Source organism: Phoca vitulina, unplaced genomic scaffold, assembly GCF_004348235.1.
Source record: "Phoca vitulina isolate PV1807 unplaced genomic scaffold, GSC_HSeal_1.0 scaffold33, whole genome shotgun sequence".
NCBI classification, from domain to species: Eukaryota; Metazoa; Chordata; class Mammalia; order Carnivora; family Phocidae; genus Phoca; species Phoca vitulina.
In genome coordinates this window covers 14,023,436-14,049,088 of record NW_022589736.1, presented here as the reverse complement: position 1 = coordinate 14,049,088, position 25,653 = coordinate 14,023,436, and the positions used below count along the sequence as shown (strand labels likewise).

Genomic DNA, 25,653 nt, shown 5'->3' with positions numbered 1-25,653 from the left:
CACTCACTAGCTGTCTGACCTTGGCAAGTCACTTAACTAACCCCGTGACACGGGGACAACAGAATCTGCCTCACAAGGTCGTTGTGAGAATTCAAAGGGCTCGTGTTTGTCCGGGGGTCAGCGGTGAGAGCTAAAGTAAGGCACGGCTATGCAACTTGCCTACCAAATGTAGGGCTCTGTAGTCTTTTATTTCTTCCTTGAGTATTTTCAAGTAGGTTATTAGTATTAAAAATGAGGTGAAGGAGGAAGGATTGACCAATTCGATGTGGACTGAGCACTCACTCCTATGGAAAACAGAGAAGCGAAGACAAGGTTCCTGAGCTTCCCAGAACCCCAACAAGGAAGGGTGTTCGGGTGTTTTTATCTTTAGCCGCCAGGCAGAGGCATACAAAGGGAGTGGAGGAGAAGCGTATTTATCACAGGCACTGTTTAGAATTGCCAGGAGAGAGTGATAATAAAGCAGACTGACTTTTAGTTGATGTTACTATTGTTCTAAGTTCTGTATGGACAGTGCCCTCCCATAGCTCCTGCCTCCAACCGTTCCCTTTGCCTCAGGACACCTGCCCACGCATGCCAGGAGCTCACCTGAAAGAGACGACCCCTCACTTGAATCTTCTACTAGGAAGCCCTGAGTCCATCCAGGGCAGTGAGCCGGCTTCCCTCCTCGAAGGTTCCTGGGAAGCTGTACTTCCCGTAAAGGGAAGAGACACCTGCAGTCAGCCAGGCCCTGGTGGGAATCCCTGTCCTGCATTTAGATGAGCAGCTCAGAGCGGCGGTTCCCAAAGTGTGGTCCCTGACACCAGCAGCTGCAGCACCTGGGAACTTGTTAGAAATGCAGCTTCTCCGGCTCCATCGCAGAGCTCCCTCCCCAATCAGAAATGCTGGGGGTGGGGCCAGATAGTCCGTGTTTTAACAAACCTTCCAGGGGATTCTGATGTCCACTCAACTTTGAGAACCACCGGCTTCAAGAAACTTACCTCAATTTTCTAGTCACAATTTTCTCATTCGGAACCGAGGGTAACAACACTCACCCCATCGGGTGTTACCCTATAGTGTTACCCTATAGTGTAAGAATTAAATGAGATAATACATGTCAAGCACTTGGTACAGTGCCCCAAACACGGCCGGCACTCAATACACTGTACCTATTATTATCAACGGTCAGTGGAACGCATTCAGAAACAGCTAGAACGAGCGTAGAATCCATGACAGCCCTGAGGCTCAGGGAAGTGGGTTAAAGGACAGTCGGAGGAGAGAAGTTGAAGGAAACCCACAGATATTACTGTGCATTACCCCAGGTCCCCCAGTGTCTCGGGGTCACTATCCCATGTTACTTGTGATCCTACCAACTCCCGCTCCTCGAGTATCTTGGGGGTTGGGAGTCCCAGGGAATAAAAGTGTACCCCATTTTATTGTTAAAATAAGGGTAGCATGAGTTTTGAGGAGTTGCCTCCAGAGAGAACGAGATGTGTCTGAGTTCAAATACTGGTACTTAAAATGTGTCACCGAAGTGTTTAGAACGTGTTCTGAATTGCTGAAGGGTATTTTTGGTAAGGAACGGTGATAAGAAGCATCATGTGCTGACTGACAGAGCATCTGGAATTCAAGAGCTAAGGAGAGAGCCCGCTGGAAGGATCCCATCTTGGATTATAAACGACCATTACCTGTAACAATTCTGGAAGAGATGACGAGGGCCTCCTCACAGCCAGAGGCAGTGGACCCTTGTCAAGCATGTGGTCCCTCCCACCTCCCCCAACCTCCTCCCTTTGGCTCCCAGCACACCACCTGCCCTGGTTCACAGTTATTCCCCTGACCCCCTTCCCAGCCCCTTCTGCAGACTCCTCTCCCCTGGCCCACGTAGCTGCCACGCCTCAGCCCATCTCCCCAGCATGTCTCCTGAAACCCCACTCTTCCTCTCTGGAGTCTGTGCACAGGAAGACAGAGGAATGGGACACAGCTCCGGGTTGGAGGCCACCTTTAAATCTTGGCCTATTGTTCACTCTGTCACCCAAAATGGATACAGGAATAGACAAAGAAGAGGAAGGTCTTCCCCTCTGTGCCTTCTCTCTCTCGGGCAACCGCATCCTCCCGGGCACTAGGATGGCGTCCAGAGCTATGTCAGCTTCAGGTCAATCCTAAGCACCAGATCTTCCTATCCACCCACCTACATACCTCCGCCTGATGGTCCACCAACATCTCAAAGTCAAGACACCGCGAAAGTGAACCCATTAGCCTTCCCCTAAGTCCATTCCTCCTCCTGTGTGGTTCCTTCCGATTCTATGGTAACGGGACGTGGAGCAGAGGAAATGAAGAGCCGGGTCTGCTAGGAACGAGGATTGGCAAGCCTATGGGAAGGGGCTGACAAGGTCACACAATGGGGTGCTAGTAAGAGAACAGTTGTAACGACTCGCCCCAAATTCAAGTTCAAAGTACGGTACAAAAATTTAGGTGGAAATTCTTACAACATTCAACATCCAATTACTCGCCTACTTCCATCTGTCACCTTCAAAACAAACCAAGAAAATATTAATCCTCCCAAAAGGCACCCAAAACAAAAAGTCCTGACCTGACAAGAGAATTTCGGTAAAGAAACGTAACCATCTTTGAATAAGAAGTTGTGGCGTGTATGTACACAATGAAATATTCAGCCATAAAAAACACGAAGTCCTATCATTTGCAGCAACATGGATGGAACCTGAAGGCATTATGTGGAGTGAAATAAGTCAGACAGAGAAAGACAGGTACTGAGTGATCTCACTTCTATGTGGAATCCTAAAAAAAAAAAAACCTCAGAAAAAAAAGATTAGACTCAGACTACGTGTTCTAAGGGCTGGAGGGTGAGGGGATACGGGGAGTTATTGTTTAATTGGTACAGAGTTTCAGTTCTGGAAGACAAAAAGAGTTCTAGGGATGGGTGGTAGGGATGGTTGTGCAGCCCTGTGAATGTACTTAATGCCACTGAACTGTAGGTATAAAAATGGTTAAAATGGTAAAGTGTATGTTATGTATATTTTACTAAAATTTATTTTTTAAGATTTTATTTATTTATTTATTTGAGAAAGAGAGAGCGTATGCATGAGCAGAGGGAGGGGCAGACGGAGAGGGAGAGAGAGAATCTCAAGCAGACTCCACACTAAGCGTGGAGCCCAACACAGGGCTCGATCTCATGACCCTAAGATCATGAGCTGAGCCAAAACCAAGAGTCGGACACTTAACCAACTGAGCCACTCAGGCGCCACCATACTACAATTTAAATAATGGTTAAAAAAAAAAAACAACTCCTGGAAGAGGTACCAGTTAGGGACCCCATCACAGAGGAACTAGAGGCTTCCCCAGAGCTACTCTTAGCAAAACGGCCCACCTCCCATCAGACCTAGAAGTGGAAGGAAGGTCCAAAGTGACTCAAGAAAAGTTTCTAATAAAAAAAAAATTCTTTTTATTGTATAGCAAAATCACATAAACATATTGATTATTGAATTCACACATTCAATTCTATTAACATATAGGGCATGCTTCGTTATAAACTAGCATTGGTTTAAAAATAGGCCCCAGAGCTGCCTTTTCGGGATGTAGAATTCTGAGAAAGCCATTCTATAAGACGTTCCACCAGATTCCCACACAACAACGGCAGGGCCTTCTAAGCAGCCTTCCTAGATCAAATCTCCATCTGTCTCTAAAGAATGATCTGTACAAATTTCAGATCGTTTTCCCCACCAATTAACCCCTTCCTGTCGCTGCCCGAAGCCCGCAGGACAAGTCTAGCCCTCGAGTGTAAGACGTGGCCACTGGGCCTCGGGGAGAGCGAGCTCTGGGCCTCGGGGAGAGCGAGCTCTGGCCGTGCAGTTACCCAGAGGACTCCCTGGCCCGAAGCCTGGCTCCACCCTCTGTCCGGAGGACCTTCTGTCCATTCCAGCCCCTCTGATCTTAGCTCTGTCCTCTGTAAAATGAAGACAGTAACAGTTCCTACCTCTAGAGTTGGTATAAGGGATAAAGGAACCTATGTCTGTAAATATGCTCAGTGTCTTGCGCCTAATAAGGACCATGGAAGTCCTAGCTGTTGTTATCCTTCTGCTCTGCAAGGGACTTTGTGGTGTGGCCACAGCCTGCTTTCTCCCAGGGCAACTTCCGACCTTGCTTTCCGCATGGTGCATTTTCACGAACACGCCACACTGTGAATGCCTCCAGCCTCCGCATGTGCTGTTCCTTCTGCCTGCACGTCCCCTTCCCTCTGCCCCACACTGGCCTCGCAAACGCTTTAAGGGGTGTCACTTCACCACTGATGGCTTTCCTGACTCCCGCACGGACTTATGCCCACTTTCCTGGGTTTCTGTTGACCCTTGCGACCCCTACCTTGGCTACTTCCCAGCCTCCCTGACTCCCCAGGTAATGAGCATCAGGCTCCTGAGAGGCAGGAACCGTGCTGCATATCACTGTGCACTGAGCCTCGAGCAACGGGCCTGGCATACTCACGAATGAATGAACGAGTGAACGAATGCTGTGCAGTCAAAGTGTGAGACTGAGCCCAGGAATGAAGGGAGGAAGGAAGGAGACAGGTGGAGCAGCTGTGGAGGAAAAGGGGTGCACTCAGGAGAGAGGAGGAGAAGCAAGGGTTTTAATCACAGGAGGGAAAGAATCAAAGGACACAGGGATGCTGTGTACAGGCCACGGAGGCTCACGGGTCTCACCAGGGCCCAAACCATCAATGCATTTGACAAATTTAGACCCAGAGAGACCAACGATGGGGAAGCGCATGGACAGCATGTCGTCTATATCTTTACACGCCTTCGCACCTCAGTAAAGGGAGTTACACGCCCAAAAGCCCAAAGAGGCTGCATCCTGACAACGGGGAGGATAAGAAAGGCAGACACCTCTCACGTTAAATGGGCACTTGCAGTCAAGCTCCAAATTATGCCTTTTCAACGTGTCTGTCCTTGTTCTACACAAGCAATCAAGGAAGAAATCGGAGACCCGTCTGGCAAGTGGAGAGGTGGGTGGGGAGCCCAGGCTGTGGGGAGGAGTGCTCCAGCCCTGCGCTTCCCGATTCCCAGGGACTTGCAAGCTAAGGGGCCTTGGCCAGCAGCCTGGCAGTCAGGTGAGCTCCTGACCTGTGGACCCTCAGGCTTTGGGTGGCTACGCTCTAGTCAAAGAGCCAGGACACGTTTCACATGGTCGGTCACCTGATAGGCAAAGCCAGCCCCATGCCAGCCCCTAAAATACAGGTTCGCCATCTTCAATGAGGTGCTGTTTCCTGTTAGAAGTCAACAAGGAGAACACATGATCTCGGGCCCAAAAGGGAACGTGACAGAGAATCATAAAGGCAGCTGGCCCGCCCGTGTACGGAACATACCGATGCAGGCCGGGGCTAACTTCCCAGGAGGAGCCAGCCTGCTCCCCACAGCCTGCAGTGGGCTTACCCACGAGCAGACTCCGTGATCAGTGAACGGCCACTCAGCCCCCAGCTTTGGATCGATACTGGCAAATGAGAAAGACTAAAAATAAACATAGGAAAACACACATGGAGGAAAAAGAGGAGGGGGAGGGAGCAGAGAGAGATGAGAGGATGCTTATGGCACTCTGACTTTGGGAAGGCAAGTGGGACCCCCTCCCTGACCCACACACACCCTGGGGCCCCAGTCAGTATAGAGGTGGGGGCACACTGGGTCATGGTGCACGCTTCAAGCTAGGACTGGGTTTCCTGGGATTCAAAAGGCATATACAGTATTGGGGGGAAGATTTACAATATGAGAAAATGCCCAGGATATGTCATTTAATGACAACTGCAAGAAACAATACACAATAGGAAAGTAATTGTGTTAACTATGCATAGAAAAAGCCTGGAAAATATATTTTTATAACTTAACAGTGGTTATGTCAGAAGATGAGAGCCAATTTTCATATTCTTCTTCAAGTCTTTATCACATAAGGGGTGGGGGGAAGCACACTTTCTTTCATTTACAAAGCAAGCCTCCATGTACTATATAGAGAGTCAAAGTTTTCAAAAGCATTCGAGAAAGTCATCATGAAATCTAGGAGGCAAGTGTAGCCCTCGAGGCTAGCTGTATTTATATAATAATGGATATTCTGCAATAATCTAAAAAAACTAATTATCTGGTTGCTTACTAATATGTGAACATTTGGAATCATTGAGACATATCTTTGGATCCAAAGAAAAATCCAAAGCAATGAAGCAGAAATTCACCACCCTTTCTTTCTGGTATTCATCCATTTCCTTAAATATCAGAATATGCTCTGAAGAAAATGTTCAATACTTAAAAAAAAAAAAAGACTAACCTGGTAAACCAAAAAAATGAGAACAGAGAAAAAAAAAAATCTGCCAGGAATAACAAGGTTCTGTGAGAACCGATTATATAAAAAGGCTTGAAAGAATAATTGAACATGTGCATTTTCCAAATCCCTTGAAAGGGTCATTTCAACTAAATAGTTCTCCAAGTAAAATAAAACATTATTTTCTCCAGAAGCTGCAAATTTAAAAACTGGATTCTTAAACTCTTATTAAATAATATTATACTATAAGCACGTTTGCCAAAGCATTTTATTATATTAGCTTTTCCTGGAAAAAGTTCTCAGGGTTCCCACATCGTAAGCAGTTGTTATGTAGTTATTTGTTTAAGAACTAGTAATTCCTGTGAAAGGTGTGTCTTTTATTTTCCAGATCTATAGCAGAAGGTGGCCAACCAAATAAGGGAATATTATGCAAATGTTGCCTTTCTTGGCGAGGGCCCAGCGAAAGCAGTGACGTAATTCCAGCAGCCTGCCCATCGCTAAGGGAAGGCCTGGCTCAGAGTGAAGAGTTAACTGTGAGTTAGTTACTTATACAGGCTGAAACCCAGAGGCTTTTAAGTCGGAAAAGGGGGACTGTGTGTGTGGGGGGAACCTCTATCTTCTAACCTAGAAGGCTGGATTCAATTCGGGAGTGTAAAAACGCTGGGTGGTTTTTTTTCTCTCCCAAAATAGAAACAAGGCCATGTTCCCACTTCAGAGAAGCTCCTTTGGCTCAGTGGGACCCTGGGCTTCAAGGGTCCCAGAAACATAACGGGCTCCTGCCTTCCGCACCACTATCCTCTCCTCACCCCGCCTCCTCGGTATCAGGGGAGCTTCGGGTCCTCATTCCCTGGAAATGTCTCCCTAGGGAGAAGTTGACTTCATTTCCATCAGCATTAATGACCCACCTTTCCAGCACGACGCTGTGCGGGCTGCACAATGCCGATGAGATTTGGTTAAGAGACTGCTAAATCATGAATAAAAAGGGCACCACCAGCCCTCCAATGCCTCATTATTTGCTCACCTGAATCCAATAAGAAAAACAACCACACGAAAGGAAAGAAGGACAAAGACAGGCTAATTCTCAAGGCTTCTGGAAATTCTGGTTCGGAAGGCGGCGGGTGTGGTCTGGGATTTGGGTGCAGACCAGACTTAGGGCCCCTGTAAGCCTAAACCACGGCACGTGTTCTTGCCGCGTGGCTGGAGCAGGGAGGTCACAGTGGTCAGGGCACCCACGAGTGGCCGCCTCAGCCCTGGAAATGGCAGGACAACCCTCCGTCCTTGCCTCTGGGCTGCCAAACAGATTGTGCTCAGCCCCAAGCCTGCCACCCTGGGAAACCTCTCCTCCCCCACGGGGGACCCCCTAGTCGTCCCACACTCAGCTCTGCTCTGCAGCTGGACACCAGCCTCGCCCCAACACAGTTTCACCAAGTTCTGGGTCCACCTTTGCCACAGGAGCCTACAATCTAGCTTTTTGTTTTTTCTCCCCAATCTTACTTCACCATTTTAAAAGCACTTTTCTAAAAAAATATTTGAAGAGGGACGCCTGGGTGGCTCAGTCGGTTGAGCATCCAACTCTTGGTTTTGGCTCAGGTCATGATCTCAGGGTCATGGGATAGAGCCCCATGATGGGCTCTGCGCTCAGTGTGGAGTCTGCTTGAGATTCTCTCTCTCCCTCTCCCTCTGCCCCACCCCTGCACCTCCCCCCTGCTCACACATGCACTCTCTCTCTCTCTCTCAAAATAAATAAATACATCTTTTTTTTTTAAAGATTTTATTTATTTATTTGACAGAGAGAGACACAGCGAGAGAAGGAACACAAGCAGGGGGGGTGGGAGAGGGAGAAGCAGGCTTCCCGCCGAGCAGGGAGCCCGATGCGGGGCTCCATCCCAGGACTCTGGGATCATGACCTGAGCCGAAGGCAGGCGCCTAACGACTGAGCCACCCAGGCGCCCCAATAAATACATCTTTTTAAAAATATTTGAACAAAATCAGCAGATCATAGGAATGACATGGGTGGACTCTATCAATATCAACATCCTGGTTGTGATACTGTGTTATATTTTTGTCAGAAAAATTTTCCCTTCTTCGGAGCTATCATAGTGACCATCCTGTAACTCAGAAAGGCCAAAGGCACAGTCCCAGACACAGATTCTTCTCAAAGGGCAGAGGTTTAAGGGACCGACAATCCTCCTTAGTATATTTAGAGCTGGTTGTACTTACCAAAGTATTTCTAATCCATTAACTCATTTGCTCCTTATAATACTTGTCAATACTTTTGTATGAAGAAACAAAAGCTAACTCAAATATTTGTTAATTCTTGGTCACTCAGGAATTGATGATTCATGATTATGTTAGCCTTTTCTGGGCCTCCTCCTATCTTGCAGGACATTTTACCATCTTCCTACCAGTGGATAGGTAGTAGTCTGAGAGACAGAGAATGAGTCTTGAGTCAGAGAGGTGAGGTTAGAGCCCAGCTCTATGACTCAGTGGGTGGCCCTGCATTAACCTTCCTGAACCTCTGTCTCTTCATCTAGAACAGCGGGGTAACACCCACATTGCAGAGCTGAAGCAGTGATTAAATGAGACACCTCGATAGAACATGTGGTGATTGCTCACAATGTTAGCTCTTCTGTCAAAAGTTGTTTTTAAAATAAGATTGGTTCCATAGAAACAAGAAGAAACAACCAAAGTGAAAATTTTCAATTATCAAAGAATTTATATTATCTACAAGAATCCCTGAGTTCATGGGCAATCGAGGATCATCTATAATTAGTAGCTGCTACAGAAATGCCCAGATGAGTAGGAGGATTTCTTTTTTATTTTCATTTATCTGAGTTAGTAAAGAAATGTTGTCCCATTATCTTACCCTTCAATAAGAAATCCACCATTAAAGCTCTGCATGTAACTGAAGTCCACAGAACACTAAGTACAAGTGTGTTCTCATCAGATTTCCACATTTTAGGTGTACACGCAAACGCAGAATTTAGGAATGATGACTCCCCGCCCGATGTCCAGAATGACTGGGCACAGGTGTGTTTTTCAATCTAACCTGCTTAAGAGAATGGCCTTATAAACCATACATAAGTGGCCAAATTCCAAAGAATATCAAACATGACAAAACATATTTGGGGTGAATATATTGACCCCTCCCTTCTGCCTTGTCCAACACTAGCCACTAACACTAAACTTCGCAAACCATAGTACGTGGGCCTGGAAGTAGGTGGAGTCACAAGGTTACAATGGCACATCTTCCTAGAACATCGGTGTTCCTCAATGGGAGTCCGTGAGACACCCAGAGTCGCCCGAGTTCATGTGTTCACCACTCTCTGCACTTGAGAGTACTCAGGGGAAGCCTGAAAAGCACTATTGAGGGGCACCTGACTGGCTCAGGTGGGAGAGCATGCAACTCTTGATCTCAGGGCTGTGAGTTCAAGCCCCATGTTGGGCGTGGAGCCTACTGAAAGGAAGGAAGGAAGGGAGGGAGGGAGGAAGGAGTGAGAGAGGGAGAAAGGGAGGGAGGAAGGAAAACACAGCACTATTGAGGTTGAGGGAAAATACCAATTTACTGAACACCCATCTGCCAAGGCCTGTGCTAGATGTCTGCACATCAATCATCTTAATTTCTCACTTAGTCGTTCAACAATCATGGGAAAAAGACAGGGAAGAGCCAGTGAGCTTTATTACTGTTTTGAGATACATTTTAACCAGGCTTTCAGAACCCAGCTCAGCGTTAATATCACATCCTTCAAGTCATGGGCCCTAGGTGGGGGGGGAGAAAAAAGACACCAGGAACTTGGTAGTGAAAACACCAGCAGCAACCTCAGACATGAGAAAATCGGTTGATATATATACAAAATGTGCTGGCGGGTTATGAATTTTGTTTACTTAAAAAGAGCAACTTCTGAATATAAATACATGACCGAATTTACTAATAAATACTAATAAGTACCCACATGTGATACATTTATATACATATAATATTTTGTTAAAAACCTCTTAGAGGGGCACCTGGGTGGCTCAGTCATTCAGCATCTGACTTCAGCTCAGGTTGTGATCTGGAGGTCCTGGGATGGAGCCTCCGCCTCCCAGCAGGAAGTCTGCTTCTCCCTCTCACTCTTCCTCTCCCACTGCCCCTCCCTCCACTTGTGCTCTCTCTCTCTCAAATAAATAAATAAAATCTTAAAAACAAAAAACGAAAACCCTCTTAGTGCTTATTCTGTTTCCCTAACCTAATCAGGGAAGAAATAAGTTTGCTCCTGCCACAAATTTCAGCCACTGTTTGCTCAACAGAATTTGGCCAAGAGATGCACCTTCTTTGGTGTAGTGTACACCACTTCTCCCCAGCCCACCCAGATTGTTCCTTGTCCATGTCGCTGCTAAGTGTTGCCCTCTGAGTCTTCTCACCAACATGAAAGGAACCTATTACTGCAACTGGTTAGAAATAAAAGCTCCTTGACTCAAGTTGGCCTGTTGGGCCTGTCCTCCAATCCATCGCCTGTTGAATAACACACGCGACACAGAAATTGCCTGTCGTGAACACCAATGCAATATACAAATATCAGCTATGTTTGTTGTCCTCATGACTATCGTATTTTACACCCATTCTGTCGGACTGCCTTGGGACTCCCACAAATATGGTCAAATGCCCAGCAGCAGTTTAAAAAACTCTTAACATGTGTCTGGTTGGCCACTTGGATGTCTTCTTTGGAAAAATGTCTGTTCATGTCTTGGATGGGTCAGCCTGGTGATGGCTATTAAAGAGGGCACGTATTGAATGGAGCACTGGGTGTTATACACAAACAATGAATCATGGAACACTACATCAAATAAATAAATAAATAAATAAATAAAATAAACTCCAGTCTTCAATACAAAAAAAAAAAAAAAAAAAACCTCTTAACAGGCCAGACATAACAAATTGTCAATTCGGTAAAATATGAAAAATTTATTTGTCATGAGATTAAAGGAATTTGGGCTTTGGCGGAACACTAAAACTGTTTGAAACATACACTCGTCTTCCTTCGCTGACTCAGCAAGGAGCCAGGGATCATGCTGTGTGCAGAAGATATAAGAAGTGTTGGCTGAGAATATTCACGCAAAGTGGACACCAGAGAACAGTTTACTGTGTGGTTAGAAAACGGAGTTGCTTCCAAGAAAAGCAATTCTTTGGTTTCTATGATAGGCAACAAACTTCTTCCCCCAAAGCTGCCGTGGCAAAGCAACGCAGTCTCCCCCCGGTGTGACTAGTCTTCTATTAGAAGCCTGTAGGGGCCACAGTCGTAGGGGAAGAACACCCCCAAAATTATGAGGGATTTCACAGGCTGCTGCACCGCTTTTGGATACGCTTACTCTACAAACATCCCCCTAAATGGCAAAAGGCATCAGAGAATTTGCTCCATCGTCCGTTCTCACCTTTGCATCCCTGTGGTTCTTATTTCCTCTCTGGAAATGAACTTCAGAAAGAAAACACAACCTAGCGTGACACCGGACGTAGACCCTCACGGTGCCCAGATTCCTTGCATCACGCTTGCGCATAGCCTTGCTGTGCTAGCAATGGACACTGCGAACAGTCACACCATCAGGGAGTGGCTCCGGTGACTCCCACAGCCAGGCCCAGTGATGTCACACATTCCTGTAAGGCCAGGGCAGAGGGCAGAGTGGAAGAGCTCACCTACCAGGAAGCAGAGACCACATCCTCCTGAGTTTGCCCGGAGATTCCAAGAGAGAACAGCTCTGACAAAGTCCCCAGATGGCCAGTCCTCCCAGATGACCCAAGTCTCTTAAGCAGTGGGCAAGAGGAAAACACACTGGCAAGTCTCCATGGCCATTACATTTCTGTGCATCCCCTAGGATGACAGAGGATCCCTGGGACCCCTGCGCGTTTCCTTACTATTCTACAGAGAACACTTTATTGGGATTATAAAGTAAGGATCTGCATTACTCTGCATTTTTTTTTTTTTTTTTTTTTTTACTTAAAACTGACTTCTGGTGCTTTCTTCACTAAATCACAAACCTACGATTGTTTGTGAATATGCCGGCTCCAGATAGATCTGTATTTTGGTCTTTGGTTGCCAGGAAAATTCCAGACTCCCAACTCTGGCTGCCAGTCTCCGTGTTTTTATTCCATCAAATCTGAGCAAGACTTAAGCCGTCGGAGAAGTGGAGATGCGAGAAGCACGTTGACCGTCACAATTTCCTATGGCCTCTGATCTCTGTTTCTCCAGTTTCACCAAAACTTAATGGAACTGAAAGGCACAGAGGAAAAAATAAAGATCTCTCCCTTTAAAAAATCATGTCATTGTTGAAATTTTAAAAAATAACCGTATTAATATTTCATCTGATTCAGAAACGGTGAAAGAGAAATCTGCCAGTTAAAAGACCAGAATGAGAAAAAAAAATAAACAGAGGAGAAATGTTGCAAATATCTACATCATCTACCGTGGGAACATCTCTACAGTATTTTCAGAAAATAACTGCCTTGAAGATACGTGGAACATGAGCACTCTGTTGGGGGGTGTGCGTGTTTCAATTTGCTATAACTAATACGTCACAGTAAAGGGATGATTTACATTTAACCACTTTCTGAGTGGAAAAAAATAACAGACTTGTCAGAGTAATATTTTTTCTGTTTAATAACCTATGGTTATAGTCACAAATCATAGCGATAACATGATCCCAAATCCAGCTCCACTGTTGTGAAGACAAACTATAATGGTCAAATCAACTTTTGATTTATTCACCTAAATTCTGGTCTCCTACCAACACAGTAGTAGATTGGGGTACAGTGACTGCTAAAATGTGTTTCTTTATTTGAAACTTAACTGAAGGGATAATGAGATTATGGTAAAATGACATCCTGATCGCTGTAGCCAAAGAATGAAAGTGAGAATTTACCCCACTTTATTATCCTATGGCGACAATATTATGCACAAACTCAGCTCAGACACGCAGGAATACAGATCAGCAGTTAACCTCCCTCCTGACCTCAGCGGTAACTGCTCTCACCTCCTTCCCCGGGGTCCAAAAGCATAAGCCTTCTCCCCCTCGCTCATCATCTCCTTGTTGTTTGTCCCTTCAAGCAGCTCCATGAAAGCTTGGACCCTAAGGCTCCCACGGGCAGCACCTAAAATAGTGCCTGGCACATCACACAGGCAGACTGGTTCAGTAAGCCCCTGTGATTGAATGACTGAACTTGAGAGCTTTTGAGAAAGGAAATGGAGTGGATGACCTCACCCTTTCATGATGCATTCAACCGGCTTCCCTCTGCCATGGGCTCTTGGTCTAGTTCAATGTCAAGTGGCATGCCCAGACAGATTCACTTTTGTCGGTGGGTTGTCTTCGGCAGAATTCCAAAAGTCAACACAGTATAAAAAGATACATGCAGACGGAGCCATTCCTACACCTACTCCCAACCCCTACGTTCCCCACTGACTGCTACAGATCCGCGTCTGTAGTCGTTTCTTGTTTATCTTTCCAGTGTTTCTCTATGCAAATATAAGCAAATTCCCCTATATATCTCCAGATCCCCACCTTTCTTACATAAAGGTACCATAGTCAATACACCAGTCTCCAGCTTGTTTCTTTCACGTGGCAATGTACCTGGACACCATTCCACGTCAGAACACACATCATCACCCTCTTTTAACAACCACACAGCACCCACTGCACAAGGACAGCATCATTCAACCACTCCCTCACAGACTGCCCTACATCTGGTTGCTCCTGGTGCTCTGGTGTTACACGCAAACCTTCAACACTGCCCTTGTGTAGGTGTCACCTAGGTATGCGTGCAGGTGTGGGGGGGGGGGGAAGACTCCCAGAACAGGACATCTGTAATGTTGGTTTACACTGTACGGTTGTTAAGAAATATTGTTAAGTGCCATGGTGGTGATAGCTTCAATGTGTGTGTGTGTTACAGGGCACCAGAATATTTTTCCATTCTCGTCAAGGGGAGTGCTAACCTGATTCTTCACTTTCATAAAACACAGACCCTTTGAAATTTTAAATCAATGCAGCATCCCAATGGTAGCCGGAGTTCAGTTTCCCTATTCTACTTCCATCCATCAGTTTTCTAGGCTAACAGATTTTCCCACTAGTAACCTATTAGAGGAAAACAGGCCCTCTAAAAAAGCCTTGAAAGCCTAGTTAATATGGTGGAATTAAATTTTTATAAGAGTATTCAGGGATTCTAAATCAGCAGCAAATACTTTCTTTTCATCACAATACCCAAAATGACATGGAAAGAAAAACATAAATGAATATTTAAAAACCTTATTCATTCCAATGCAGGGACCCCCAAAAGTAGTTGATATTCTGAGTTTTTTTAGTAATTCATGAGTTTTTTTTCACAGTGACAACCTAAAATTAGAAAATGATGCCTATTTGCAGAATTAATGAAAAGGTCTTTTTCCCACCCTTCCAGAGAAGGCATGAGGAAACAACATACTTTCACATGAGAATCTCGGCTCTCAGGAAGCTGACCCTCTGACTTAGAATATTTATTACAGTCAAGGAGCACAAAAGCAGTGATCTCCTTTTGTTCCAGCATATACTTTGCTAAATACAAACATACTAGACTCTATTCCCTTGTTTGATACAGTTCTGTATGATCCATTTAATATACTTCAAAACCATGTGTTATGAACAATATGATGTTCTCTCTGTATTTGTGACTATAAACCAATTCTAGGGACAGTTAGTTACCTTAATCAATAATTCACCAAGACATGTTCAAGAATGTTTTTAGCTACTTTATTCACAATAGCCTCAAACTGGAAATAATAAAATGTCTACCAAGTATAGAATGGGTATCTAAATTTCATACAATGGAACACTACAGATCAATGGGAAAAAATGAACAATTTATACAACATGAAGGAAACTCACAAAACTTAAGTATGATTCCATTATATGAAATTCAAACCAGCAAAACTAATTTGTGGTGACAGAGGTCAGAACGGTGATTACCTTTGAGAAGGAAGGGCATTATTCTGACTGAGGAAAAGGGTACCAGAGAGCTTTCAAAGGTGCTGGAAATGTTCTACATCTTGATCTAGGGGGTCCTTAGATAGGTTAAAAAATTCTGAAATTTGTTATCTTTACTATAAATTATATCTCAGCATCCTGAGCTGGTCCTTACTCCAGGAACAGCCAACTAGAACAGCTCCTGTTATTTATATTTGAGTAATATTAGCTCCGCTGCTGACTAGCAAAATGAATGTGAGGAATGATTTTTTTTCTTGATGAAATCAGAGGTTAATTAGCACGATGAGCGTTAAGAATGGGGTAAAACAGTTTAGATAGTCTCTATCCTTGAACCGACAGGGTACAAGACTCCATCCGACAAGGCCCAGGGCCTGTACCCTTAGACTTGATCCCAAAATGGTCCAGCCATTGGTTTGGAGGACTTCTGGGCTGCCTGATGCCTATCATAATGGAAATGGAATCCTGCTTTTGGAATATTGGCAACTTTGCTTCAAGAGAAGCTTTCATCCTAAGTGGTTGTCAGAGCACCTAAGAGGACACAGAGCTGGAACTTCAGGTGACAGAATGGAACGTATGGATTAGATTCTGCCTGAGTGCTAATACCCATTTGTTTAAGAAGTGTCTTGATGCTGAATTTGTTCGGAAACTTGCTGTCATTTAAGCTGGTCATGAGGCTGTAAGAGGAGAGCTAATCCTCGCTCAACTACAACTTTCCGGTGGCTACCATCCCCTACCCCAAAAAACTTAAGAGTATGCATGACCAGTCTGGCTTAGCCCTATTGTCAGCAAGTCTGGAGACTGTTAGAGCATGAAAATGTGCAGACATGCGTGTTGGAGGGTGATACGTTTCCTTATGAACAAAATGAAGAATGGAACCAGAGGTGAGAAAAGTTGTATAAATGGGTATATGACAGCACAGCAACACCCAGAGAAAGATGCCAGCCAGGGGGAGGTTTCCAGCAGTACCCACAGCTCTTGGAGGCTTGTACAGAGAAATAGAAGATATGATCGTATTTGTGGATGACCCAAAATTAAACGAGATGAAAGACTCAGAATTCTAAAAGGTCTTGACAGGCTGATTTGGTAAACTCCATCTAACAATATTAAATATACAATTTAGGTGCACAAAAATTAACAACTCAGAACAAAAAGGACAAGGATCAATGACAAAATCCATTATACTCGTTACATTTAAAACTTTAGGGGTTTTGGATAACAAGTTCAGGTTCAATGTGAATTGGAAGTATGTTATGGTCACCAAAAATGTAATGCATATATTACATTTTAAAAAAAAGTTTACTTTGAAAAGATGTAATGCAAACAGATACTTGTACATCTATGTTCATATCAGCATTAGTCACAAAAACCAAAGCGGGAAGCAACCTAAGGGTCCACTGACAGATGAATTGGATAAACAAAATGGGACATATCCTTGGGGGCACCTGGGTATTGATTAAGCATCTGCCTTTGGCTCCGGTCATGATCCCAGGGTCCTGGGGTTGGGCTCCCTGTTCAGCAGGGGTCTGCTTTTCCCTCTCCCTCTGCCCCTCCCCCTATTTGTGCTGTCTCTCTCTCTCTAATAAATAAATAAATATCTTTTTAAAAAATGGGACATATCCATACAATGGAATATTATTCAGTCTTAAAAAGGAAGAAAATTCTGGCACCTGCTACAACATAGATGAATCTTGGGGACATCATGATAAGTGAAATAAGCCGGACACAAAAAGGCAAATACTGTATGACTCCACTTAGTTGAGAGCCCTAGATTTAGTCTAATTCATAGACAGAAAGTAGAGTGGTGGTTATCAGGGGCTGGTTAGCAGCAGTGGTGAGTGGGTAGAGTTTCCATCAGGGAAGATGAAAATGTCCTGGAGATGGATGGTGGAGGCACACTGTGAATGGACTCTATGCCACTGAGCTGTCACCTGAAAGTGGTTAAAATAGTAAATTTTATGTTACATATGTTTTACCACAATTTTTTAAAGAGACTTTATTTATTTATTTAGAGAGAACGCACGCATGCAAGTGAGCAGGGGGATGGGCAGAGGGAGAGGAAGAGAGAGAATCAGACTCCCCATTGAGCACAGGACCCAACATTGGCTCCGTCTCACGACCCCGAGATCATGACCTAAGCCAAAACCAAGAGTCAGACACTTAATTAACTGAGCCACCAAATGCCCCTGTTTCACCACAATTTTTTTAATGTCCATAAAAATGTAATGCAATCTTCCGCTCCATTGATTTGAACAAAGGTTGTTGTCCTGCTCCACACTTTGCTCTCAGAACATAGCTGAAAGCAAAGTATGGTTTCCATACTTTGTAAGAGGTCGGTAAACACTGCCTACCCAATCCACCTGCTCTACCAGCCCCTGGTTCCTCCTTCTCGATCACACCCACTTCTTAGGACCCGGATGGCTCATCTCCCTCCATGAGGGGATTGCTGGTCACCTGTGAAAGGAAGAGGCTCCCAAAACATGTTCTGCCTCAAGTCCCCAATGTCTCTACCCTGGTTCCTGGCACATCAAGTTCCCAATGTCTCTGCCCTGGTTCCTGGCACGCTCTGGGGCAAAAGGTCTGTCAGTCAGAGGAGCTGACTTCCTGGACACTCAGGGCATGGGCACCCTTTCAGAGAAGCCCGGAATTCCTCTAGGTAATAAATATTTCAGAAAGCCTTGGCTCTCCATCCCACTTCCTCTCTGCTCCCCCCCCAACACGCACACACGCACGCACACACATGTGTGCACGCACACACATCCATCCTGAATCTCTGCCTCCCAGATGCAAACAGGTGACTGGTATATTCATTCATGCAATAAATATTCAGAGTTTGGGGGAAATTTTGAAGTTGAATTTTTTTTTAAATATTTATCTATTCAGGGAGTGTGTATCTCATGAATGACAATATTTATTGAACAATACTATTATCAGAACTTATCTCATTTCTCTCTCTCCTAAAATAAATTAGTCTATGAAGCTGACACAGAGGGAAGGAGCCCACAAGGCACCCACAATGCTGGGGAATGCCAGGTCCCAAGAAGAAGATTACTGTAAGGGGGAAGAATCATTCACGCTCTTGGTGTCCCTTTCTCTGTGGCTGTTCCTCCCTGTGTCCCCTCCCACCTCCTCCTCCACAGGGCAGGAGGGGGGACTTGCCTGGCTGGCCGGGAGGAATGGGAGGGCTGGAAGCTCAGCCCCTTCTCCCTCTGTCCCTTGGAAACCTGCTGGAAGCCCACCTAAGGTTTTGTCACATACCACAGCCTCCAATTTAGCTTTTATCAGAAATAGTTATTACTTTGGTCTCCACCTGCCTGACCCCTCAACCCTAGTTCTCAACTGGTTCAGAGCACCGGTGGGAAGAGCATGTTCCTAATCAGCCCTCATACCTCACACACATAACAAGGTGGTCCCGGGCAGGTTTGTGGGTGGAAGGCTAAGAGGCTGGAAAGTGGCTTCACAGGGACACCTGCACGATGACAAGAATGTGCCAACAGGCCAGTGATCTCTGAGGCTGGAGGACCCAAGATCCACTAGGCTGTCACTATAGGACTTTTTCACTCTTTTGTTCTGGAACAATGGGACTTCCCCTGGACAGGTAACCTGAGAGACCCAGCATTCAGTCTCTCTGAAGAAAATACCAGAGTCTCAGATAACAAAACAAAATGAAATCAGAAGGACTGCCCAAGTCCTCCTTGTAATTGTTAATGGCACTGAACATTTATGGAGCACAAAAAATGTAAGCCACTCTTGGGCCTAAAACTCTTTCTGGCAAGTGCACAACCTACCTAACGCTGGGTCTGCCCAACCCAGTGTGACATGCCCTCCCCACCTGTCTTGACTGATCCCATGAGCCAAGCAATTTCCACATTTCCATCTCATCGTGCTAGAGAGCCATAGTTGATGTCTATATATTTTGTGTCCTCCTTGTCCAAGAACAAGAGAGAAATGAACAGCATCAGAGCTGCACTTGGTTAAAGGTATTAAAACATGAACACTGAGCCTTAGAGACCACTTAGTACTACCCCTCATTCCCCACACAAAGCAACTGCACTAACATAAAGTAAATGCGGTGTCCGACCTACCCATACCTGGGGAAGCCTGAACATGAACTGGATATGAGAGGATATTAAAGACATATTATTAATTGTGTTAGTTATGATAATGTTATTTTGGGTACCTGGGGAAATTTCTTTCTTTCCTTCCTTCCTTTCTTGAGGGGAATGGAGGGGACGGAAGGCCATATTATACTAGGGGTGGAATGTCAAGATATCTTTTTTTAAGTTGAGATATAATTGACATATAACACTGTGAACATTTAAGGTGTACAATGTGTTGATTTGGTGCCACCCTGGAGTCAGCTAACACCTCCACTGGTGTTACCATTTCTTTTTTGTGCTCAGAACATTTATGATTTAGTCTCTCAGGAACTTTCAAGTATATAATACAGTATGTTAACTCTATTCACCATGCTGTGCATTAGATTCCCCAGAACTTATTCACCTTCTCACTGTAAGTTTGTACCCTTTGACCAAGATCTCCCCAATTCTCCCACCCTCTGTCCCTGGTAACCACCACTCTACACCCTGCTTCTGCAAGTTTGGCTTTTTTAGATTCCACATGTAAGTTGTATCATACATTATTTGTCTTTCTCTGTCTGACTTATCTCACTTAACATAATGCCCTAGAGGTCCATCCATGTGGTCACATATGGCAAGATTTCCTTCTTTCTCATGGCTGAATAATATTCCATTGAATGTACAAACCATACCTTATATATCCAATCATATGTTGACAGACACTTAGGTGGTTTCCATGTCTTGGCTATTGTGAAATTGTGCAATAAAATATCTTTAATTTACTTTAAAATATCTTAGCATTTTTTACAAATGGAGTGAATGAATGAATGAATGAATGAATGAATAGCTGGTCTGACCCAGAGGACACACAGCTAGTTAGTGGTGGGGCTGGTTAATAGTCCAGCATCCTTCCTCTAATGTTTTACAAAAGACCATTTGCAAAATTTTATATCCTCTACACCAGAGCAGCTACTCAAGGTGACTGTAGCCATGTAGAGGGCCATTCAGGCTCTGCCCACTCAGCTTTGGAGGGGCCCTACAGGCTCCCAATCAGTGTGACAAACTGAGTTTGATAAAAAAAAAAAACAAGTTGCTAGGTTGGCCTTCTTCTCTGATCCAAACGGCCAAGTAATGGCCACGTAGTCATTAAACATTTGCCTGGGTGGACATTTGTTCCAACTTTCTAAGACCACATCAGTGTACCAAGAAACTCAGTTCTTTCATAATGTAATAACATGACCTAACAGAATTAGTGTATAATCACACATAATAACCATGAACTGCTTATTAGGTACCAGGGACTATTCTAAGCATTTGACAAGAATGATCTCAGTTAATCACCACAACCTCCAAGAGATTATTGTCTCCATCATGTAGATGAAGTAGGGGCACAGAGAGTTTAAGAAACTTGCCACGCCCACAGAGCCCTGAGGGACAGAGTCAGCATTTTGGATGACTCTGCCATACGTTCTCCTTAAGGCCACATACCATTTCCTCATAGTCACACCTAATGGGAGAAATGGTCCAGGGATAATTCTTTCTCATTGTTATCTTTAAAAATACTACAGAAGAATTGGGGCACCTGGATGGCTCAGTCATTTAGGCGTCTGACTCTTGATTTTGGCTTAGGTCATGATCTCATGGGTCATGGGACTGAGCCCTGCTTCGGGCTCCACGCTCAGCAGAGAGTCTGCTTGTCCTTCTTCTGCTGCTCTTCCCCCCCGCCCCCAACTTGCATTCTCTCTCACTCTCTCTCTATCAAATAAATAAATAAATCTTTAAAAAAAATAACTACAGAAGATTAAAAACCAAAAGTAAAAGAGAAAAATTAAATCTGCCCTATAGGCCAAAAAAAAAAAAAGTCTGACTTCAGAAAAATCTTTCACTGTGTTTTCCCCAAAAAAATTCAAATTATTTACATGCTGTTTAACTCTCTTCCTCAAACAAACCTGGGCAAGAAGTCCAGGGAGCTCTGCAATTTCTCCTCTAGAAAACTACCTGGAGGCTGCCCAGTGGGCAGCAGAGGCCTGAGGCTGCCCATTCAGCCTCTCATAGTGAAGTGATAGAAAGTCACTCCCTTGAAGGGTTCTGGGTGACTCTCTGCAGAAAAATCTTCACACACACTCACAGGAAATAAAGGAGAATGCAGTCAACCTTCCAATACCTTCACTATCTCTCAGAACTGACAATAACTTTGAATGAATCAATTCCTTCTTTAATGTTGTGCCATCAAAGCGAAAATAAGACAAAAGACCAAGAAAGTCAGATTCAAACAACGAATCCTAGAAAGGGGGAGGCGTCTTAGGATGAACTGGGGAAACCGCCACCTTGGAGTGGTACTCAGCCCTGTTCCGGAGCCCCTCCCTCCATTAGTCCAATTATCCCAACAGGAATAAATGAAGGGTGGCTCCTGTCACCACAGAAGTCGGAATTCTCAACAGAAGTCAAAGTCAAATGAAGATACAGCATAGGTAGCATCTGAAGGCATGGAGGGAAGGAAAGCCTAAAAACCAGATCAACACCAACCAAGTGGTCTGATTCCGAAGGGTTCAGGGATTACTGGCATGGAGGTTGCCACAAAGGGCTTTGATTACAAGAAGAGAAAGGATTTATATCATGGCTACTATCCCTACTGGAAAAAAAGCCAAGCTTCCTCAAATATAAGCAGGCTGAATGATGAAGTTAATAATTGAGGCCAGGAAGCCATATTTCCTATTGCAATAGAAACGAATACTGCTATCTACGAAGGACAAGAGCCTCTCCCACAGAGGAATTTCTTGTTCCTCCCCCAAATTTATTATCGTGAAAACTAGTATTTGACATTCGCTAAATGCCAACAACATGCCCATATCTGCTATTATGACTACATCATTAGTTCACCTCTGAACTGACTTTCTAAACATTGTTAACTTCGTCCTGGACAACAAAAGGCAGGCATGAAGATAAGGAAGGCAATTAAGAGTTATGCTAACAATAAAAATAAAGTAGTGATATAATTTTCTGCTTTGTCCAGGCATGGTTTATGACTTTGACATTAAAAAGACTGGGAAGCTTTTTTCTTGTTGTGACTATTGCAGACAAGGCAGATGTGGTGATTACAAATGGCTAAAGGCAAATCAGGAAAAGAAAAGATCCTGGGACAGTCTCCTGTCTAAAACTGTGTTAACATTGTAAGACGATGCTACTTGGAATACCCAAAGGAAAATCTGTCTACTCTGCAGCCCAATCATGTCTCCCCCTTTCTGGGCCATATTTCTTGAGCTCTGCATCTCACACTCAGGACAGCGAGGCTGACATGGAAGCCAGCCGAATAACAAGAGGAAGGAAGCTGAAGGAAGGAAGCCACAGGAAGCCAAAACAAAAATGGCAGAACCAGAGCTAGGTCTAACTCAACTCTGGTCATGAAGAGTTCAAACTCCCAGGGTGGTTTCATTCCAGAACTCTCATGTTGCCTCATTTTGTGTATTTTTGTCCTCCAAGTCTCCGATTCCAGGGGAATGGACGTTTCCCTGGTTGTTCTCATGCCCGACTACCTGAACACAACACACGGTTCGTGCCTCCAGGAAGGCAATTACAATACTATATTGTAACTACTAATTCCTAGGCTCGTCTGCCCCCTCCCCTGCCATTGCCGGGTCCTCAAAATGCGAGCGACATCACTCATCCCCCTGTGTGTCTGACAGCAGCACAGGGCACACGGTGGGCATCCATCATCTCTGCCCCATAAGCAGTGAGCAGATCTTATAAACAGACAATTCCTGAGAAGACTTTCTGCTCATAAATGCCCTTCCTCGTGAAGCCAAAGTTTCACTATTGAGGGTTAATGGCTTTGGCTCTGTTGTCCAGAGTCCTTAACAAAATAGATCTCTTTGAAAGGAGTGTCCCTGTTTTCTCAACTGCTGTGAGCTAATATATAAAGGGAGTAAAAGAAACTGGCTCAGAATCGAAGGGAAGTATTAGAGAAGAGAGAAATAGGGAGGAGAAGAGGAAAGAGGAAAGAACTGAGAGGAAAGGGAAAGGTGGAAAGGAGGCAAAGTCATACCCCGCCTTCCTCAGAGTTTTGCCTGGAATCTGCCATCACCACCTTCTCTCCCCACAGAACTGTGGACGCTTCCAAGTATACTCGCTTCTAAGGAGCTTCTCCTTGCAAATGAAATGGAGGAAGCAGGTTTTCACTCTTCCCAAAATGCTCAACAATGGCTGAACATTCCTTTTTGATCTTTTCCTTGTTGTAAAAGAAAACAAAGGAAGAGAAAAGGACTCCACATATAACCTTCCGCAATCTAAAAGAACAGAATGGGGGTGCCTGGCTGGCTCTGTTGGTGGAGCACGTGACTCTTGATCTTGGGGCTGTGAGTTTGAGCCCCACGTTGGGTGTAGAGATTACTTAAAAATAAAATCTTTAAAATAAATGAATGAAAAGGGGCACCTGGGTGGCTCAGTCATTAAGCGTCTGCCTTTGGCTCAGGTCATGATCCCAGGGTCCTGGGATCGAGCCCCACATCGGGCTCCCTGCTCAGCGGGAAGTCTGCTTCTCCCTCTCCCACTCCCCCTGCTTGTGTTCCCTCTCTCACTGTGTCTTTCTCTGTCAAATAAATAAAATCTTTAAAAAAATAAAAAAAATCAATAAAATAAATGAATGAATGAATGAAAAGAGCAGAATGATTAGACTTTACACATACGAAAACCCTGAAGGTGAATATTCAAGGTCTGAGGTGGCAGCTACAAGGGTGACTAAAACCGGAAGGGCTTTGCAGGTCCATTTGAATTAAACTATTAGCAGAATGAAGTTCCATTTTTGTATGATATTTAAGAGGAACCAAAGTTAGTTTTTTGTTTCTTTGTTGGTTTGTTTTATTTTTTTAAGTAATCTCTACACTCAACATGGGGCTCGAATTCACGATTCTGAGATCAAGAGTCAGATGCTCTTCCAACTGAGCCAGCCAGGCGCCCCAGGAACCAAAGTTTTAAGGAAAGCAAACTACTAGTTAAGACTCCTGTAATAATTCTTTGAGCCTTTGGTTTAAATTTTATGGAGTTTTGGTCCATCCTAATTCCTTCATAAGACCTGAAGAATTATTACTTGCTGCATTTTTATGCCATCAGAGAGATACTCCTTCATAAATTTAAAAATAAGTTGTGAACTTGCATTTTTTTTTCACCTTTGTGTGCAAGAAAATTCATTTTATACAATTTCCAAACCATTCTGTGTTCTGGAGACTTTACTGAGATGGACTCTTATCAAGTGCTTCTTAGGCTATAGGGAGGTTTTCATTCCCATCTTTGAGTAGAATATATAAAGTTTAGACTGAGAGGCAAAAAAAGAGTTTGGTTCTTGTCACACAAATTAAACAAACAACAACAACAAAACATATATATGAATGTATCCAAAAGGACCAAGAATGGCAGGAGGAAAAAAACGTCAAGCAACAGATATACTAGTTCATAAATGCCAGGTGACCCAAAAGCAATTCTTCTAAGGAGCTGCAAGAGATTGAACCCCAGGGCAGCCCCAGCTCCACTTGTTCCCAGATTTAAAGAGATGTTTCTGCCAGAAAGCAACACAAATCAGGCCACCACATTCTTTCCCATTTTTTTGAGAAAGACAAAATCTCGTCAGCGTCTCTGGTGACAAAGACACAGCAGAAGAAACAAAGTAAGTCCTCGCCCCCTTCTCAGGACTCCGGGCCCATCAGATTCAAGTGCAAACCACTCAGGAGGGCAGCTCCGCAGCCTGTTCACCTAGCAGATGTTCACACTGACCATGCTAACGGAAGGGGGAGGAAGAAAAGTAAGAGCCAATATCCACAGTCATTATCACAACGAAGCCCTAAAATGCAGGCAAATAATGAAACAGAACATTTCTGTCCTATCAATCCAATCTCCATAGCTCAACTAAATGGTGATAAAGCTTCCTGCAAACATAAAGGGATGTACATTCACAGAATAATTTTGAAAACGTGTGGCTCTCGCTGTCTGGTCTTCAGTCAATAAATGCACCATAGACGAACATTTTCAATAAATATTAAACCACAATAGACAACCATTCTGGTCTCTGAGACACACGCAGTGTTTTTACCCACAGAAAGCACCTGTTGTAATAACTTCAAAAATGAGTTGTGGAAAAGAAAAATAATTTTACCCCATGGTACACAGAACAATAGGCCTCAGACAGTCAGGCATTGGGACTGGGATAATAGCTCCTGGTAGACACAGACAAGAGTGCCTGAGATCTGTCCAGCCCAGACTATGGTCTCCCACGCACCAAGAGCGCATGGCTCCATTATAATAACTGAGCGCGGAAGAT

The 25,653-nt window shown here is 44.3% G+C and overlaps 1 protein-coding gene and 1 non-coding gene across 3 annotated transcripts in view; both read right to left on the bottom strand.

Moving 5' to 3' along the window:
• CAMK1D (calcium/calmodulin dependent protein kinase ID) overlaps positions 1-25,653 on the bottom strand; it is a 420,413-nt gene that overhangs the window by 327,795 nt on the left and 66,965 nt on the right. The gene's annotated exons all lie outside the window — the stretch shown is intronic.
• Positions 14,147-14,271, bottom strand: LOC116645712. The gene has a single exon (XR_004302012.1). It is a non-coding gene; the product is annotated as a U6atac minor spliceosomal RNA (small nuclear RNA).